The following is an 8083-nucleotide window of genomic DNA, read 5'->3' as shown; positions in this document are numbered from 1 at the left end:
CCAGTAAGTTGGAACTGTTTCCAAACAACTTTTGAAAATCATTAAGAGTCTTAGATCAATTTCTCCTTAGTTATACCCTTTGGGGTCTAATTTTTTGTAGCTCTATCTTATATCCTAAGTTATTAATAGAATCTCCTCTTTGTATTTTTTAGGAACTATTTGTAGTCCCCAGTGAGGCAAAGCATTTTTTTTTTTACTTCTTTAAACATGTTTTTTAATGTGTCTAACTTTGGATCAGCTAATAGGATATCATCAATATAGTGATAAATTATGGATTGTGGGAACATTACACAAATTATCTCCAAGTTTTTTGCACAAAGTATTGGCACAAAGTAGGACTGTTTAACATTACCTGTGGAATGACCTTCCTTTGATATCTCTTCACTGGCTGGGAATTGTTATAATTAGGTACTGTGAAGGCAAATTTTTCTCTATCATTTTCTTGTAAGGGTATGGTAAAGAAACAGTCTTTTTTTTTTTTTTGGTTTTTCTAGACAGGGTTTCTCTGTGTAGCTTTGCGCCTTTCCTGGAACTCACTTGGTAGCCCAGGCTGGCCTCGAACTCACAGAGATCCGCCTGGCTCTGCCTCCCAAGTGCTGGGATTAAAGGCGTGCGCCACCACCGCCCGGCGAAACAGTCTTTTAAGTCAATAACTATTATAGGTAATTCATTGGATAGCAGAGAGCAAAAGAGCACCCCAGTCTGTAGGGAGCCCATCAGCTGAATTACTTTATTAATAGCTCTCAGATTTGACAGCATTCTCCAATTTCCAGACATTTTTTTTTATAACAAATACAGGAGAATTCCAAGCACTGGTAGATTCTTTAATTTAACTGCTCTTGAACCAGCTGTTCTAAAGCTTGTAGCTTCTCTTTTGTCAAAGGACATTATCCTACCATTTATTAGTAAGGCAGTTGGTACTTCTGAGAGTTCAATAGCAGTTGTGTTCTGTTTGTGTACAGCCTGAATGGTTGATGACTGTTTCCTATAGCATGTTATGATTTTATTCCTAGAGACATGCATTGGTCTGTATTCCTTTTCTAAGAGTGTAGGAATTTTAATCTGGGTATTTCACTGTTGTAACAGATCTCGGCCCCAAAGATTTACTGCTACATTTGCTACATATGGCTTCAGCCTTCCTCTCTGTCCTTCTGACCTTATGCATTCAACACATCTCAAAATTTGTTTTATCTGAAATAGAGTTCCAATCCCTAGAAGGTGGACATTTACCTCTTGAAGAGGAAAATTTGGATGCCATACTTTTGGTGTAATTATAGTCACATCTGTACCTGTGTCTACCAGGCACCCCAGAACCATTAATTTGAATTCTAAGCTTTTATCTTTGTTCATTTATGGAAGTCTTTCAAAATATTTGTTTTATTGTGTTCTTTGGAAATTGTGATTCATCTATCAGAGCTGTTTTATCATCCATTGTAGTATCGGTTTTTACAATAGGCATTGGTTTATTCAGTTGTCCTGGAGAGGAATTTCTTCCACAGTGGCTGGAAATGTTTGTACCACATTTGATTTGGAGGCCTACAAGAGGCCCCCTGAGGCATTTCCCACCAGTAAAGGGTTGCCTCATGTATCTATTTTTGATCTGTACTCACTGGTCCATTGTTGGCCTTTGCCACATCTTCTACATAATCCAGGAGGTTGGGATCTCCTGTTTTGGGCTATTTCTAGAAGGAGTATTACTTCTAGGAGCACCCCATATACAGTTTTTACTTATATGACTTGGTGTACCACATTTAAAACATTTGGTACTATTGGACCTTCTTTCACCTCTGGAATTTGTCTCTCCTATCCAAGCCTCATTTCTATAGTTAAGAGACTGAACACCATTAGGATACTGAATTCATTTTCCCAAAGGAGCTGATCCGACCTTTAACGGTGTAAGTATTCTTTTACATTCTGCATTAGCATTGTGGAATGTCAATGACCCAGTTAATTCTTTTCTGAATTTTTTATCTGACACCCTTTTTGTTATAGCTGTGTTCAGCCTTTGGAAAAAAAATCAGTGAATGGTTTGTGCAGTCCCTGAAATATCTTTGTGTGTACCTTAGTTGTTTTTTCTGGTTCTGGAATTTTTTCCCAAGCATTTAGAGCTGCTGTATGGCATAGGGATATATTATGCTCATCATAAGTGGCTTGTACATTCCTGTCAGCTAAACGTCCCTCACCAAGTATTTGATCTTGCAAGATCTCAAAACCTCTGAGTTCACCTTGTTCTAAATTTCTTGCATCTTCTCTCAACCAGTTTTTTCACAGTTACTGCTGGCTATATTCTAGAACAGCTGAAATTAACTGATGCCAGTCATCTGGAATGATTATATGTGAGGTAGACCATGAATTTAACATCTGTCTTACATATGTGGAGTGTATCCCATATGTAATTACCGCATCCATTATATTTTTAAAGTCCCTTGTTGATTTGGTTGTAATGTATATGTCATATATGGCTCAGGATGTGTGTCATCTGCTGGCTTCTCATGGATGACAGGATAAGCCATTTGGAGATGTTACAACCTGTATGGTCTTGCCATTCTGCTTATTAGGTCCCTTGTCATGTTTACTGAGAGTTTCTTCCAGGCCTTGCAAATGAGCACCTAGGGTCTGTTTTAGGGAATGAAACTCCTCTCTTGCAAGGGATTCCAGATTTCTCATGAAATCATAGAAGTTTTTAATGTTCTTCTGAAGCACATGATGCCATGGACCTTATCGTATCAATTAATGATAATCTTTCTTGCTTATATAGTGTTTGAGTCGTTACAACTTCACTCTGGAGAGTTAGTGTTCTATTCATTAAATATTCACATTCATTATCAATAAAATCAATTTTGGGAATACATTTATTATTAATGGACTGAAGCTCTTGTATTAAGTTGGCAGTTTCCAAACTAAGAAGCTTGTTTTGTAAATCCTGGTTAGCAGATTCCAGAGAAAGACTCTTTTTATGTAAGTCTTCATTGCTATCTTTTAAAGCCTGTATCAGTCTCAATAATGACTCATCTTTGTTATTATTATTAAACCAGTATTTGAACACTGTGAGTTATTACGATGAATGCCAAAATGGTACAGGCCAGATACGCCTTAGGAAGGTCATATATTTCCAAGAAAATGTTATTTATCATACAGGCAAAAAAGTTTATAAATTCTTGTGAGGTAATGTTGTCAGCCATATTACAAGAACTACTCAAAATTTGTTAGTCAGTTTTAAGGTTTTTAAGGTGTAAAATTATCAAGTACTGGCTTATCTATCTTACCTTCCTTTCAGTGGCTTTTGGGGTGTAGTAGCACTTTTCAGCCAGCAGGAGGCACTGGTAATAATTCCAAGCAGGTATTGCTGGCAACCTTGGCTGGTGGCAGCTGAAGGTAGGAGCCAAGATGGCAGAGAGCCAGCACTCAGGGAGGAGGAGGAATGGCTCACCCACAGTGGGTTTTCATTGTTCTGGGGGCTAAACTTGCCAGGGAACTGAGACTGGACTAGCTGCTCCCTTTTTCGGGAATGGAACAATGTAGGCATTCCCTGGTTATACAGAACTTGGCAGGTGGGTTTAGGTACCTGCCAGCTGGGGAGGAAGCTGAGGGTGGAAGCCACTTAGGCCTTCGGAATTTGCCCCACATTGGTGCCAGATATTGGTTTAAATATTAAGGCAACTCCATGTAGTCAAAAAAGAAGTTTATTTTGTGGGGTAACTTACAATTGAAGGGATAGGTAACAGGGTCTGGGAAAGGTGAAGCACAGTCCAGTGGTGTTCTCTGGAGAACTCTGCTCAGTCTACCTCCAGCATCCAGGATCCAGGAACCAAAAGAGCTGGCAGTTACTGAAGCCTCAATGGGGGTGGCATTTGCAGTTCAAAGCTGGAATGACTACCCACTACATTTGCCAAGTATCATACTTGGGACACTTTGGCTACTATGAGGAGAGGATGTATAAAACATTTCTTGCATTTAATATTAGTTGTTTAGAAGAATACTTTTTAATGGTTTTCAGTACCATATAAAGCTGTGACTGTAAATGATGGAGACAGATATAGAGATCCATAGCTAAGCAAAGGGCTGAGTTCCTGGAGTACAGTCAAAGAGAGGGAGGAGAGATTGTGTGAGAAGGGAAGTCAAGATCATGATGGAGAAACCCACAGAGTCAGCTGACCTGAGCTAGTTGGAGCTCAAGGACTCTGCACTGACAGCTAAGGAACCTGAATGGGAAAAAATTAGATCTTCTGAATATGGTGACAGTTGTGTGGCTTGTGTGGTATGTGTGGCCCCTGACAGTGGGATCAGGATTTATCTCTAGTGCATGAACAGGCTTTTTTCAAGCCCATTGCCAATGGAGGAATACCTTATTCAGCCATGATGAAGGGAAGGGTCGGTGGGCTTAACTCTTCCTCAACTTGATATGCCAGACTTTGTTGACTGTGCATTGGAGGCCTTGCCCTCTCTGAGGAGTGCATGGGGGCAGAACGGGGGAAGGTGGGTTGAACAGATTGAGAGGAGGGAGAGGGACCTGTGTTTGGTATGTAAGATGGAAAAATACTTTTAAATATTAAAAAAAAGCAATCCTAAAAAATTGGCTGTTACACTTGGAGACATTGAAATTTTAAAGACTCTTGAAGCTTAAGGAATAAAGGACTTTTATATTTTGATCTAATAAAAATAGACCTTGTTTGGATTTGGTTTGTTTTTTGACATCTTCTGTTTATGTATTCCTGGCTGTCTTAGAACTTGCATATAGATCAGGCTGGCCTTGAACTCACAGACAGATCCTCCTTCCTCTGACTCACAAGTGCTGGGAATGAAAGCTTACACCAGCATGCCTGGCCTTCATTTAGGTTCTTTGAAACTGTCTCAATATGTATCCTTTATGGGTCTGGAATTGCTGAGTAGAGCAAGCTGGCTTCAAGCTCAGAGGTCTTCTTGCCTTGGACTCCAGAGCCTGGGATTAAAGTCTATACTGTAATACCTGGCTGAGATATTATTTATATGACCACTAAATGTCAATGCTGGCTGTAGTTTGAAGAAGTAGAATAATGCATGTGGGCTAAAAATCTTGGGCCAGACTTTCTTATTTTGTGACCTGGGCTTTAGTAGACTGATGTGGCTTTGAATTCAATATTCATAAGAGGATGGCTTTTTCTTGATGCTCCTAACCCCACACAAGTCACTATCCAGCTTATGATTTATAGATGCAAACTGTGAAAATATTGCTCCATTTTTCATACTGAATAGGTTTTGGTTCAGAGTTGAAGAATGAACTTGTTTTTCATTCACATCTGTGATTTCTGTTTGCTTTTTGTCCTTTTTTGCCCATGTCTACACAAATTATTTCTTTTTTTAAGATTAATTTATTTATTATGTATACAGCATGTATGACTGCAGGCCAGAAGAGGGTACCTGATTTCATTACAGATGGTTGTGAGCCACCATGCGGTTGCTGGGAATTGAACTCAGGACCTCTGGAAGAGCAGTCAATGCTCTTAACCTCTGAGCCATCTGTCCAGCCCCAAAAATTAGTTCTAAATCATCATTATTACACATCTTTTAAAAACAAAAATCTTAATTGATTGTAGAATGTCTTACAAGCTGTGGTCCAGGTAGTCCAACAATGGCTGCCTACCAATGAAAATTTGAAGAGGCCAGGAGTTGTTCAGCTCATGAGGCTAAATATTTCAGCTGGTCTTCAGTACACAGCATAATACCAAGAAAGCAAACTCTAAGGCTGGTAAAGGAATGAACTTGGTAGACAGATCTAGGGCAAGGAGGCAAAGTGAGAGAGCTTCCTCTCTCAATGTACTTTATATATGTAGGCTGCCACCAGAGGTGCAATCCAGATTAAAGGTGGATCTTAAATTTCTTTTGATTTTTTTATGTAATTTTTGAGATAGGGTTTAACTGTGTAGCCCTGGAACTCATTCTATAGACCAGGCCAGCCTCAAACTCATAAAAATCCAAATATTATTGCAACTGAGTGCTTGGATTAAAGGCAAAAACAGCAACCAAGCAGCTGAAAGTTGATTTAACCTCAAATGATCTGCATTAAAAATGGGTCTTTAATTTCAAAGCATTAAAAAAAATCCCTCACAGGTACACCCAACTCTGGGTTTTTGTTAGTTCCAGAAGTAGTCAGTTTGACTATCAAGAATAGCCATCACAACAGCCAATAAAGAAGAAATGAGGGAAATTTCTTACCTGCAGAAGTCAGGGAAAGAAGCTTTTCCTAAACAGAGGAAGGATGTGAATTTTACTTAGGAAGTCTGGACAGGTTTGTGTAGAATTCTTCCTATTCCTAAGCAGGTGAGTAAACAAATCCACTTCTGAACATGGTCATAATGTAAAAGCAGAGACATTTAGGGGTATTATTACTGCAATGTTGTGCAGAAACTTATTTAAGTTATAAAAATGATGGAGAGAAAAGCTTCTGGCCTGTTCATCTTATACCACAAGGTCTTAGCTTAAAATCAATAAATGACACAATGAAACAATATTTTTTCAGAGCCTATGCAACTTGTCAATCTTGATGTTCAATCTAGAAGAAACTATACCAATGTCATTCTCACAGATGGAAAAAAATAGAGAACACACATACAGAAAATTTCAAGGAAAAGTCTCTTAATAGCACTGTATACTCTGCTTTCAGATGCATGGTTATAATGAACTATATTAACCTCAGAATGAAGCTGCTTCTACCTCTGAACAGGCTTGCTGTTCTATGCAAGACCATAGGGAGATTGTTTTAACTAGCCATGGCTGCAGTCTTTCTCAGGGCTATGATATCACTGTAGACAATTCCATTCTATCCTTTTTCTAATTTTTTTGAGACAGAGTTTCTCTGTGTAGCTTTGGAGCCTTTCCTAGAACTCATTCTGTAGGCCAGGATAGCCCAGTCTCTCTGTAGAGATCTTCCTGACTCTGTGTCTCAAGTGCTGAGATTAATGGCATGTGCCACCACCACACAGCCCCTTTTTCTAACTTTTAAAAAATTAAATTATGTGGGTGTTTTTCATGCATGTGTCAGTACATAGTACTTACAGATGTCAGAAGAAGACACGAGATGCCTGAGAGTGGAATTAGAGCAAATTGTTAGCTCCCATGTGGGTTCTAAAAATGGAAGCTAGGTCCTCTGTAACAAGAGCCAGTGCTCTTAATTGCTGAGCTATCTCTCAAGCCCCTTTTTTTATTTAAAATTTATTTCTAAACATTGTTAATTTAATGATATTAAGGCTCCCATCCAGACCAGAGGTGAGTGCCTGGGGTCATACCCAGGGAGGCCTGCCCCTAGGTCCCATCCCTGGGCACCAGCCATTCCTGGGAAAACCCCCCAAACTTGGTCCCAGTTTCTGGCCATTGGGTGGGCCCCCCAAAAGGTTCCCCTTCTCCAAGACACCCCCCAATACCTGGCAGTCCCTGCAGTCTACATGCTCTGCCTCTACACCCATCTGCCCAAGACCCCTCTCTCCACTCCTGAGAATTGGGGACCAGCCCCCACCTCCCATCTGGACCAGAGGGGAGTGCCTGGGGTCATACTCAGAGAGGCCTGCCCCTAGGTCCCATCCCTGGGCACCAGCCTTTCTGGGGAAGACCTTCCCAACTTAGACCCAGGTTCTGGACATTGGGCAGGCCCCAGCTGGAAGGTTCCCCTTCTACTAGACCCACTGCAGACACTGCAATCTACATGTCCTGCCCCACATCCATCTGCCCAAGACCCCCACCACTTCCTGAGACTTTTAGACCAGCCTCCAGTTCCCATCTAGCCTGGAGCTTGCAACTGGGCCAGAGGCTTCCTTAAATGCCAAATCTGTCAGCTTTGTCTGGGCGAAGAGTGCTGATAAACCAAGAATGAATCCATGAGGAGATAGGCAGACATCAAGGCAGAAGTACATACAATAAAATAAAAAGGAATACAGCATCACCAAAACCAAGCCCTCCTCCAACAGCTAGACCTGAACATCACAAAATGAAAGAAGCAGAAGAAAGCAACCTTAAGAATAACAATGAAGATACTAGAGACTTTTAAGGAAAAAAATCAAAAATGAAATTGAAGAAAAGACAATCTAAAAATCGGAACAATGCTATAAAAAAA

Source organism: Peromyscus eremicus, unplaced genomic scaffold, assembly GCF_949786415.1.
Source record: "Peromyscus eremicus unplaced genomic scaffold, PerEre_H2_v1 PerEre#2#chrX_unloc_1, whole genome shotgun sequence".
NCBI lineage: Eukaryota > Metazoa > Chordata > Mammalia > Rodentia > Cricetidae > Peromyscus > Peromyscus eremicus.
The sequence above is the reverse complement of the archived record's forward strand: the minus strand, read 5'-3'. Positions refer to the sequence as shown.